This window comes from Epinephelus fuscoguttatus, linkage group LG17 (assembly GCF_011397635.1).
Source record: "Epinephelus fuscoguttatus linkage group LG17, E.fuscoguttatus.final_Chr_v1".
Lineage (NCBI taxonomy): Eukaryota > Metazoa > Chordata > Actinopteri > Perciformes > Serranidae > Epinephelus > Epinephelus fuscoguttatus.
The window spans coordinates 36,937,541-36,950,644 of record NC_064768.1 but is presented as its reverse complement, the minus strand read 5'-3'; the positions used below and the strand labels follow the sequence as shown (position 1 = coordinate 36,950,644).

General features: G+C 42.2%; 1 protein-coding gene across 1 annotated transcript in view; it reads right to left on the bottom strand.

Annotated features, from left to right (window-relative positions):
• The window catches only part of fam135b (family with sequence similarity 135 member B), a 675,785-nt gene extending 667,933 nt beyond the window's left edge, over nucleotides 1–7,852 (bottom strand). Inside the window, exon 1 of the mRNA XM_049602004.1 lies at nucleotides 7,545–7,852. The gene's annotated coding sequence lies outside the window, so the exon portion shown is untranslated. The remainder of the gene's footprint in view (nucleotides 1–7,544) is intronic.
• Between the last annotated feature and the right edge of the window lie 5,252 nt (nucleotides 7,853–13,104).

The window sequence follows — 13,104 nt, the reverse complement described above, 5'->3', positions numbered from 1 at the left end:
ATTCAGAGGTACATTTAGTGCCTTTTACACTGCCTTTCCAAGGCAGGAATATCACACAGATATGCCGCCTCGCTGTTTTGTATATAAGGTATGATCCCCTAATGGGGGCAGAGTTGTCTCATCTTTAAGCTGCCATGGGAGGTAGCAGCAGCACCAAAATGATGTCTGTATAACCCACTGTGTGAGATTTAAAAAGTAGCAGTTAGCAGCTAACTCCAAGAAGACGAACAGCAGACAAAAATGTCCACAAAGTGTGAGAAAACAATGAGACCAGGATTTCCTGGCCAGGGATGAGCGATTACACCGTTATCAGTATCTGTGTCTCTATCTGTTCAACCAACTAAATAACCTGTACCTGGAGCTGCACCTGGAATGGGCGGCATTTAAGTTGACAGTGTGTGGGATCAATTAGTAGTTATTCTAAGCCTGACATTGATATTGGTTGATCAGAAGTTGCTGAATTTAATATTTAGTAGAAAACTATTTACAAACAACAATCTCAGAATTAAGCTTAGGTATTTTTTTTTATCAAAACTGACTGAACACAGGTACCCAGATGATGATTACTCCTCCTCAGGAGTACAGATATTGACACATTTTACTCGGATACTACTCATATTGGAATGAAGTACATTATCTGTACTCGTTTAATCTGAGTATTCAGCTCAACCCTACTGCTCACCCTCTGAGCAGAGGACGAGATCAGCTGCGATAAAGAAGACATTGTAAATGATTGTTTTTGCCATGTTAAGGCCATTGTTATTGTTTATAAAGTGCTGCTGATGCGTATGTTCTTTGTCACACAAGAGGCCGGTGCTGTTGTGTTGAACGTCAAGCCTCTTTTGTTCCATGATGTTGGGATGCTATTCAAAATCACACAGTGGAGCTGCATGATGCTACTGTCGTTTGGTTCTGTGTCAAAATGCAAAGCAAGCATAAAGAAGGGACTTTGTAGCGGCCCTGTAGCATGATCTCTGTGTAAAAAGGTTTTTGTCTCTTCGTTCCCTTTCACCTATCGGTCTGGACGAAGCATGGAATGGCATTTTGTTTTTCATGTAGCCTACAGAAAAACCTTTCATACAAAATTACATATGTTTGTAAAGATGACTTTCTACAACCTAAAAGCATCAAGTCCCAATCAAGCCTTTATGGCAGGAGAGGTAAAACTTTACAGTCTGTTTTACTGTTTTGCTTACAACTTCTCTTGTCATGTTAGAAGAGGAAAGTCTTTTAATATGAAGACTACACATCATGTTTGGTAAACTTAATGCTACATTGCTAACGTTGCTGCAGTTTAATCTCGGTCAAATCAAATAAAGAGCAGGACAGAGCCGCTACACTACCTTAATATCTGATAACATCCAGGACTGGCTTCCACACAGTTCACTACACACAGTGGGTGTGCTACAGTAAATGGGGCTTTTTGAACATAGCTCCACAAACCAGTCTAGTACCAGTCTGATGATGAGCTCCTTTACCTTGGAAGTAATGCTCTGTTACTACTCCTTACACTTTCATGTATTTGGTTTTGGAAAGGCTAAAAGAAAATACAATAGGCTTCCTTCTTAAAGGGATAGTGCACCCGAAAATGAAAACTCAGCCATTATCTACTCACCCATATGCCGAGGGAGGCTCAGGTGAAGTTTTAGAGTCCTCACAACACTTGTGGAGATCCAAGGGGAGAGGAGGTAGCAACACAACTCCACCTAATGCAGGCTGACAGCGCCCCAGATTCAAACGTCCAAAAACACATAATTGAAACCACAAAATATCTCCATACTGCTGGTCCGTAGTGATCCAAGTGTCCTGAAGCCCTGACATAAAAAGTGGTTTGGAAAAACATCATCTGAACTCTGTTTTTAGCCTCATTGTAGCCTGTAGCTCTGACTGCCTCTCTGTGCACGCACTCACGTGTGCGCTTGCACGAGACCATGAGACATGGGCACCACCTTCATGTGTGTTCACGTGCTTTCGCTGGTCTCATGTGCAAGCACGCACACGTGAGCGCAGTGCACAGAGAGGCCGTCAGAGCTACAGGCTATAGTGAGGCTAAAAACAGAGTTCAAATGACGTTTTTCCAAACAACTTTTTATGTCGGGGCTTCAGGACACTTGGATCACTACGGACGAGCAGTATGGAGATATTTTGCGGTTTCAATTATGTGTTCTTGGACGTTTGAATCTGGGGCGCCGTCAGCCTCCATTAGGTGCAGTTGTGTTGCTACCTCCTCTCCCCTTGGATCTCCGCAAGGGATGTGAGGATTCTAAAACTTCACCTGAGCCTCCATCGGCATATGGGTGAGTAGATAATGGCTGAGTTTTCATTTTTGGGTGCACTATCCCTTTAACTCTTCAAATCATTGTTGTGTTAAATCAAAGTGCTGCCTGCAGGCCTATGGGGCTTTCAGAAAGATTTCATGCAGCCCCCCGAACATTACAGTAAATCCATGCATTATATTTTAATCATCCACCATCCATTCCAATACTTTTACTTTCAATAACTTACATGAAATGATCATTTAATACTAGTGCTGTTAGCTAAAGTTAGAGATTTCGGTGGACGGCTTGCAACCACTCCTTTCCAGTGCAGCCTTGACAAAACTACCCCATGCACACCACTGTTGAGGAAAGGGTCAGCTGTTCAATTTAGCAACCGCATCTAATTTTTTAGTCCAAATACACTAGTCTGGGGGTCAGGGTTAGGTTAACTTACTTTGGCTAAGGGTGTTGGTAAGTCTTCGCTCCGGGATTTGCTTCCTTAAATGTAAAAAAATGTCCTCATTAAGCCAACAGTCAGATTTGATTTGTCAGGTCCGATAAGCAGAGAAATGTGTTTCAGCGTTCCCTAACTCCAGACTTTCATTTGTGCAAATAGGGTGCGTCTAAGGTGTCCTCTCTGTTGGCAGTAAAACCCTCTCCTCCACCTCACTTATGCTGATAAGATTTATTATAAGAATCTTGCCAAGTATAGAGAAAGAAGGGCCAGTAAATCTTCAGTAAAACCTGAACCTGTGCCGTCCACAACGAGCAGTCTGGAGGAGAATGCAAAGGTGACTGTGCTCATGTAAAGCAAGCAGCACAGTGCAGCAGTCCTGAGAAACACAGTAACCTCCTGTAATATACTACATTAGCTGCTACAAATGGCCCGAGGAGACAAGAAATGACACGACTGTTTCCCTCTTCCTGCTGACTCTGCATGTCGTGTCACATTGACACTCTGCAGCTCTGGAAGAGCGAAGCTTCGCATGTGTCAGGGTGACCACAGATGACGGCGGTCATCATTACGTCCTGAGCCAATTATAGGCCATTTGATGTGAGACTGGGAGACAGTGGGGTATGTTTGGCTTCTGATATCTTCAGCGTTGATTTAGCCGCTCCACTGCTTCCCTAATTCACAGAGTTGTAAGCTGGCATTCCAGTTATCTGTTCTCTGCTGTCTCAGAGGCTCAGAAAAGGAGCTGCTCTCTTCCCCAGTAATGTGTTAGGTACTGTAGGCATTAGGGAGGGGAATGAACACTGTGTGCTTGATTAAATGGAGGCTCACAGTCCAGAGACTTAATATGCTCTCGTTCCCACCAAAACAATGGCTACAACACAAAGACACATCAATAAGTTAATCAAATCAGCGAGGCACAGACCAAAACACCCACACTGACAGCTTCAAAGGCATACAGCTGTCAGTCATCTACGTAGAATACACTGTGTTGCCTTTGATGACGATGACAGTGATGATCATGATGATGACGATGATGAAACAACTCATCAGCTGCAGCAGACGATAATGTCTTTAAAGGGCAACGTGGGGTTACATCATGGCAGCCCTTTAATTCTTGCTTGCCACTGTAACATTTAAACAACAAATCCCAAATGTCTGTTTTTATAGAAGGTGTCCTGAGACAATACTTTATAGTCAGATAATTATAAATCAGAAAAATAAACATATAGCATATCAGCAGCCTGATCCCAGCAGCAGCTTACAGATAAAACCTTTTTTTGGGCTGATACCAGCAGGTCTATTTTTAGAATATTTCAACCAGTGTTTCCCCAGCAGGATTTTACAGGGCTTTGAAACAGGACTTTGTGTTGGCAAGTGATAACACTTCCTATCACATGTTGTCATTTCCTGATACCTGAGTTTGTTGTCAACGGCTGCAAGAAATAAAACTATAACAAAATATGGCTACGGTGTGTCTGTACAAGACTTCTTTGAAATTATGATAGATTTTATAATTTTTCATACATTTTAATTTTAATACATTTTTAATCTATTTTTTTTCCTTTTTCTTTCTTTTATATTGTTTGTTTGTTTTTGGTGATACGTTTTATTTTTTTATGCTATTTTATTTCATGTTTTTCCTTTTTTGTTTGTGTTTGTATATTTGCAAAAATAAACCAAGAGCAATAATGAGAATGGTCTACACGAAACAAACAGGATGTTTCTTTTTTCTCAAGTACTCTTAATAAAAACTGTTATCAACAATAATTTCCTGATCATTTCCTAATCTTTTTCTAAGAAGTTTCCTGGGTTACTGTTGAATCAATTAAATTAAAATTGGAGAAAAACACTGCGTTGTGCTGATTTTGTAATAAGTTGTTAGATTCCCCTTGAAATAATGACTCAATTTAATTCAATTTAATTCAGTCTGGCAGAAAACATAATTAAAAAGCTGAGATTCCAAATAATTAAAACATTTTAGAGACTTCTTGGGGAAATTAAAGCCCTTGAGATTTTCATTTATCATTTTCCTATCAAAACTAAAAATGGTCATCTTGTTTTTTTAAGCAGTAACCTGTAAATGTATTTACATTCTGTAACGTCTTTCTATACGGTAGTTTTAATTGTTAGAAGTGGTGTAAAAATACATTGATCTGATCACTGATACATATCCTCATCTTTAAGATTCGCCTTTGTTTTGAAATTCCCATGGCATGTCTGTGTCACCATTTCTATCCAAGCACACCTCCGAAAGCAACCTAGTGAAAGACGTGGTGAGAAGCCAAGAAAAAGCCAAAGAGGATATGTACTGATATCCCATCATGTCAGTCACAGGCCCCTGAATTGAACCAAATCAAAATTCTATTGTGGCAGATTTTGTGATATCAGCAAATACTGTATGTGTCATTCACACTCCTAATTGTCCCTCACTGAATTCAAATTCCATACCTATACTTTCCCACACTATGCCTTTGTTTGGCTGCACTGTAAACACAAGCATCAGCTGCTCTTCAGTGTACTTCTGACAGAGTAGCTGCTAAACAAGTGTTTGCTGCCTCTGGAGTTCTGGGACTTGTCGTATTAAACTTTGTGATACCACAAGTAGCTACGAGTGTCGCCAAATTCACCAGAAATCTTGAGGATTACAATTTTAAATCTTCTCATAATAGCCGTGAGCTTGTTTCTGAGCTGTGTGCTTCGGTTCCTCAGGCTGCAGTTGGCATGAAAGACTCCTGAGCAATCCAGTCAGAGAAAACACACTAAACATGTGGCTGCTAACACGCTAACAATCAATCAGTGGATGATTAAAAGTCGTTTTCTCACAATACCGGTGGAGTTTGGATTTCCCGAGCCCAGTTCACCTTTCTATTGACATACAAACTGTGGTTATAATGCATGCTGTAGTCTGAAAGCTGCACTATGCTGCTCTCCCACACAGATCTGCACAACCTGTAGCCTAGCTAATGCTCACAATTTGCTGCTTGTGCGTTTTTATCAACTATCTCTTTCAGATTTTCTACTTGCAGTGAATCATTAAACACTAATCATTACAAAACAGCCATCTGCTGTCTGATTACTATTTAATGCAGGCCACACACACACACACACACACACACACTCTCACACACTAGCTTTCTTGGAAGGCCACAGTTTGCAGTATTTCCTCCACCTTCAGGAAAAACTAAAACTCCTAGCTGTCCTTAAGCTGGCTTCCACCGCTGCTGGTGGTGTCAGCTCAGTTGGGAATGCTGACTGACATCTCCCATCTCTGCTCGGGGAGGACGAGGAGGCAGCATGTTCGTAGTGACTGCATGTGGAATGAGCAGATTTTGCAGCCTACGGAGGCGTAGTTGTCACTGTAACACAAAGTCATTGTGTGCCACGACTGGGAGCTGCTGTATGTGTGCACAGCTCAAAGGGCCGGAAATTAATCTGAGGTATTATTCCATTCATTACCGTCCAACTCCCCCTGCAGAACACAATAACAGGACAAGGACTATCACCAAATAAAGTGACAGAGGGCCAACGGGCTACAGCAACCTCCTTCAAGCAAAGAAAGGAAACAAAATGTTGTGAATTCTGTCCAGGATTTGAATTAAGGATATTAACATCTGTCGAAACGAATCTGTGGAGACAGAGTGTCCTTTACAGTGAAGCACTGAGCCAGCAATCATGTGAGAGAATAATCTAGCATTAGCTAAAACCCTCTATGATGCTGTGTTAGGCTCTTTGTTGTCAGAATTACAAATCCCTGCAAAGGCACAAAAAAAAGTGGAGTTATCAAGTTAAACGAGTCCGAGTCTGACTTTGAGAGGATGTGAGCAGCATCCTTGCTATCTCCAAATGAGATTCTCTCACGATCAAAGGGCTTTTCTGCAAAATAGAAAAAAGGCAGATAAAGTAACCAGCCGGAAAATCCTACATTCACAACCTCAGAAGTCCTTCTGGTGTTTGGAGAGCTGCTGGAGCACACGCAGACTCACTGACAGCTGTTATCCACTATTAATTGTTTGCATGAGAATGTGCATGTGCTCCTGAAAGTCAAAAAGTAGGAAAATGGGCATCACTTGAGTTCACTTACGTGGTCTTGTGGTTTCAGAGATGTTTACAGCAGTCACATGAGGGCCTGAGGTCGTGCCACATTACAGTACCAACAGCCTTATTAACTGTGATCTGTTTAACCTTGCCTCGCTGTTTGCTTCTGCTCTTATCTTTTTCACAGCGTGCTGTGACAACTCTGCATTGTTTCTTGTTGAAGTGGGAGCTTTGCTTTGTTCGTTTCAGACAGCGTGTGGGACTATTTCAGACTACAGCATCTGTGAAATACTGATAATAAACAGCACAGGCTGCACTGTGCGGGAGCTCTGACAAACATCCTCGCTTGCCATTAAGATGCACAGTTGCCAGCAGAGTTTGTCAATAAATTCAATTATGCTGCATTCATTTAGGCATGGTATTTTTTCAGGAATGCTTTTATTTTGAAAGGCCAATTTAATTTAAATTGTCCTTTTTGCTGTGTTAACTTCAGTGTGGAGTGTTGTTAGGGCTATACACAAGGACACATGCCCAGTGACCACACATACAACAGTCAGACAAAGAGCCTCAGCTGCCATATAGAAGCATGATATATATATTAATAAAAATCCCTCATTAGACTGTGTGTTTCTTATTAAATCCATCCTCACTGACAGCATCAGCAGCCCACTGTGGCAGCTTCCTCTGCTGTCACCTACAACAACGAGCTCCTCCGATGTTCCACACACACACAGACAATAAGCACCGCACTAAAGCAGGAGCAGGGTGTCACATGAAGAATAACACAGGCTCACCTTAGCAGTGATGAAGCGTAATATCCGCAGAGGGCTCGGGTCCAGCCTTCAGTGAGTGAGCCGCTGTTTGCGGAGGGATGCGCGGTTTGCAATGTTTATATCACCGCTTCTCCTGCTGCTGCTGCTGTTGCCATGGTTATTCATCCAGAGCCTGTATGTTCTGCAGTCCCCCCCTCCTCTCTCTCTCTCTGTATCCCTCTCTATTCCCTCCCTCCCTCCGTCTCTCTCTCCTGACGGGGATTGCAATTTGGGAAAGTGCAGCAGCGTCTGTCGCGGAATCTGGCTTTGTGTTTATCCTCCGGAGCCGCCCCGCGTTCTGCACACAATACAAACAGACTGTGGGTAGTTTCATAAGGGGAATATTAATAGTCAGCACCCGGGCAGTGTGTGTGTGGTGTGTGTGTGTGTGTGTGTGTGTATGTGCGTCCTGCTGCTGCACTACAGTGTGTCTGCGTCCAGTGCGCGAGCTGACGTCACAGCCTGCCCCTTAAAAGCCAACTAAAACGTGCAGTCAGAAATGACCATGCTGAGAGGATGAGTGTTACTGGCAAAACATTAATGCAATTAATGCGCGTGTCACGTGACTTGGACGCCATGGTAGATTTGGAGACGGAAAAATAAACTTTTCTGACCATGCAATCTGACAGTTACCAAAAACACTGATCAGAAAAGAAATCAATGAATCAAATAAATCAATAGCAGAAGTCTATATTAAAAAACACTGACTTTGAACACTTCTGCAAAACATATGTTGCATTTGTACATTATTATGTCGCTGATACATCAATACTTTATGTTAATTTACGTTTCAACAACACTCAAGTTACTGTGTTAAGTTTTGACAACCGCTTGGTTATAGTGGAAAAAAACATATTTTGTTTTTCAAAAACAACCCTCTTTTTGTGGCACAATCGCAGCTGGAGAAGCCGTCGAAGTCTTGTGGAAAACCAAGCGCTTTTCTTAATACTATCCCAGCTGGAAACACAGTGTTGTCTTGGTAAAAATCAGCCGCTTTTTGTGGCACTATCCAGGCTGGAAATGCAGCTGTGTTTTGGTAAAAAAGAATTGCTCAATCATGGGACTATCTCTGCTGCAAACACAGAGATGTTTTGGTCAAATACAGCTGCGTTTTGTGGTACCCTCTCTGCTAGAAATGCAGCAATAACCACATTTTCATTGCAATGTCCTGGCTGGAAACATAACGATGTCTTGGTAAAAATCAACCACTTTTTGTGGCACTTTCTAGGCTAGAAACGTTGCAGTGCCTCGGAAGAAAACAACCATTTTTTATGCAACTTCCCAGCTGGAAAGGCAGCTATGTCTGCAGCAGCCTTTCATGGCATTGGCCTGGCTGGAAATGCAGCAAAATCTTGTAAAAAACAAACAAACAAACAAACAAAAAAAACAGGCAATGTCTCAATAAAAAAAAAAAAAAAACACTTTTTGTCAAGTCAACTTTATTTATAGAGCACATTTAAAAACAACAACCGTTGACCAAAGGGCTTTACAGTGGATACAATTATGCACAACAAGAAAAATAATCAACCAAGACAGCAGAGTTCGCCTTCAGCAAATTCAGTGAAAAGATGAATATCAAACAATATGTTCCCACGATGAATCACCGAAAGCTAAGCAAACAAGACAACACAAATCCCACACTGAGAGGCAGCAGGACCAGCAGTCCCCACACCAGAGACCTCCCTCCTCTGCTGCTGGCACAGGAGCTCTTAACCACCTCCTCCATGCCAGGTGCACTGCACCTCGCTAGCTAATGCAGCACACCTGGGCAGATCTACAGTGGAGGGAAACAGGACAGCAGTAGAGAACACACAAACAGCCGTAACATACAATAAATGTCATTATCTACAAAATTCCAAATATAATCCCAGAGTGGCTCCAATCAATGCCAGTACACTTTAAAACTAAGATGGCCTTAAAGCGAGAGACTGCAATGGTGCCTGAGAGTTCCAGGAACCCCAAAAGCTCCAGAGTTCTGTCTGACACATAGACATAGATTTTAGGGGGATGCAGGGGACACTGGCCCTTCAGTATTTATAACATGTTAATTTGTCCCCCCAACACATCAATCAATGTAGTGATGAAAACAAGTGATGATAAGAAACTCACCAGGATGCAGAAAATTAAGTGTTTGATGCTCAAAATTCCCAGAGGGAGGACCCCAGACCCCCCACAAGGAAGCCTATGCTGCTGGTTTGGGGGGTAATATGCACCACCCAAGCCCGATACCAACAAAGTGACCCTTCAGGACCTTAAATCCACAGTTACTGATTTTTTGGGCAATTTGGGGCCATCTGTGAACACAGCAGACATGTTATCACCTTGTAACATTTATTTTAGCACAAGTAGCAAACCTTTTGTATTTACGCGTCCAATAGACACTTCTCAAATGTAAGGTCAATATTCAGTCTTCTTTTAGTTTTACTTTGGTCTCTACCAACTAGTATGGGAAATATCTGGATGTTCATCAGCTAGTGGCTAAGGGGCCGATCACACCTACAGGTGGCGCTAGAAACGCGGATGCTTCAAAGACGCTTGAAATGCCTGAAATGCCCTTTCAATGAGTGGGGGTGCGTGCACAACCGGCCGATCAGAACATTAAAAATGGACACAAGATGGAATTTTGGTGCTACTGGCGCCTGACGCCCAAAAGTTGAGATTATTTCAACTTTCAGCATCTACAAACGGCGTCTAAAAAGACGCCAGAAAGGTGCTTGTCATAAAAAATGCTTGAAAACCAGTCAGACGCTCCGTATCATAGGGAATCAATTGTTTTACTGGCGTATCGTTTCTAGCGCTCCTTGTAGTGTGATCGCCAGAGATGGGACCAAGTCACACATGTGCAAGTCTCAAGTAAGTCTCAAGTCTTAACCTTCAAGTCTCAAGTAAGTCCCAAGTCATTTTTTCTTGGGCAAGTCAAGTTAAGTCACAGGTTATTTCAAGTCAAGTCAAGTCAAGTCAAGTCAAGTCCTGTAATAGGTCAAGCCAAGTCCAAGTCAAGTCACCTTATTATTGTAATTTTACCTGCAGAATCTGATCTTAATAAAGTGAAAAGACAAGATATAAGTAACTGTCAGTAAACATTGACTTCATCGCTGCAATGTTTACTTTGCAGGGACGACCCCCATGCACGTGCACACACACACACACACACACACACACACACACACACACACACACTAACCAAGGCAGCGGCCAAAATCACCCATTTAGCTCATTTAACTCTGTGTTGCTCGTCCATAAAACGTACAGCCGGTCTTGTGATGAACCAGTCGGAATGTTCGCTCATGTTTTCTGGGGTTAATGTTAGCAAAAAAATTAAAAAACAAGTTCCACCAAACCGACCCCCCCACCCCACCCCCGTATCGTATCAAGCTAACGTTAGCTAACTACCGACTAACCAGATAATATTAGCTAATTGACAAGCACTTACTGGGCAGAATGGCTCTTCAAATGACAAACAAAGTTTGAAGTTGTCGCCTGGCTGTCCGAGATGTTTATGCCGCATGTCTTGCACTGTGCTGTTCGTCTTTTGCCGTAATAATGTTAATTCCGAAAGCCAAAGACGATGACTCTCGGTACCCCTCCCGCTGACATGTTGATGCCTATCTGATATAAGAGGGCCTGTTTCTCCAATAAACACGTAAGGTACGTAGAGAGGGCATGACTGATTGACAGGGTAGTGATCCAATCATGACAACGCCATTCTCAGCCTGCGCTCCTACCGGGTAATCGACATTATTGTTTAAATTAATTTATTAATTTTATATTCCAACCGAAAACATGATGTGAATAACACTCAAGTCATTCAAGTCATCGTGTCTCAAGTCAAGTCCCGAGTCTTTAACGTCCAAGTCCGAGTCAAGTCTCAAGTCTTTTATTTTTTGTCAAGTCAAGTCACAAGTCATCAAAACAGCGACTCGAGTCGACTTGAGTCCAAGTCACAAAAACTCGAGTCCCCATGTCTGGTGATCGCCCCCTAAGTTTGTATTTTGGTGCGGGGCAGATGCACAGTGGGTTCAGCTGAGTGTTTTTGCTAAAAAAAAAGTTGCTGCTAGAAACAAGGTTAATGAGAGCAGTGAGACTGAAACAAAACGGTAAAGCTGTGGGACGTAAAGACAATACAAGCAGCTGAAAGACGCTTAGACACTGTTAAGCTGAGGGGAACTGCAAAGTCAGACATTATAAATGTAAAAATATGAAGTAATACAACTTTCTTTAATGTAGTGCCTGCTTGATCTTTATTCTCTGTCTTGTTTTAAGACAGCTCCCAATCCCAGTTCTGTTTTTGTTTGTTGGATATTCATAAATTAATGTGTTTAAACAAATTACCACGCTGCAAATCTGGTGCCTGGCAACAACTCCTTTTTGCCCAAGGGCCCACTGGCAGGTTAATGAGGCTGTGTTCAAAGTGCAGTAAACTCTGTGGTAATATTTCCTATGGTAAATATTGATTTTTGGTCATCAAGGATCAAGTCAAACATGCATTTTTTCACCAATATGTCAGGTAAATACGAAACAAAGAGCTCTGAAATAAGTGAATAACAGGGCAAGAGAGCATGGCTGTGAGAACTGAACACTGATGAAACATGCATGTACACAAACACAGCATTAAGTCAGGAGCTTGAAGCAAACTGTACTTAATAAAACAACATTTTATTTTTGCTTCACCCTATTAAAGTTCTCAGGGAGTGAAACACAGCTCATGTAGATTCTGTTCTTGGCGAATCAGCATATGAGCAAAGGAACAATGGCGAGACAACCACTAACCAGCACTGTGTTGTTTGTTCCTGGCAGTCAGGTACTGCAATTAAAATGCCATCTGTCCTGGTTAAACAACTCCTCACAGACTAATCACTTGTCAGATAAGGGGGAGGGGAGGATTATGTAACTACAAGTGAATAAAAATGTCCATGGCCCATAAGCTGTTGGCGTTGGTAACTGTGTATTTAACAGTTACCAGTAGGAAATGAGTTTTCTCTATTGGTCTCTTTGGGTGTTCTGTGCCTCTGATGCACCGAGTGAAACCATGCACGATGACTGTTTCCCTCCTCTGTTCCCAGCTTCACCTTCCTCCTTAAAAACCCAAAGTCAATTGCTGCTTTTCTCTCGTGGCGTTCTGCCATAAGCTCCAAGCACTCTTGATTAAGAGAGAAGCGCTATCGATTTTTTTTTTTCTTTTTTCTCTGATGGTTGCCGGAGCCCAGATGACCATACAGTCTGAGGGGGGGTGGAGGATGGGTGGATGAGTGGGGGGAAACTGGCAGAAATTTCAGAGAGGTTACACAGCAAGGACACTAATTTTAACACAGTCTTATATCAATCTCAGATGATTATTCCTGGTCTATAAAAGTAAGGCCACAGATGATAACAGTGATTGATGTGGTTGTAACCTATTAGCTGCACTTTGCTTTTAATTTCATTTGGCAGCGACGTGATCGCTGGTGATGTAATGCAGAGAGGGGGTGATCACAGACAGAAACGCCTGAAGAAATGTGATGAAACACAGATGCTTTCGTACAGTGCACAACAGGCCCCTGAA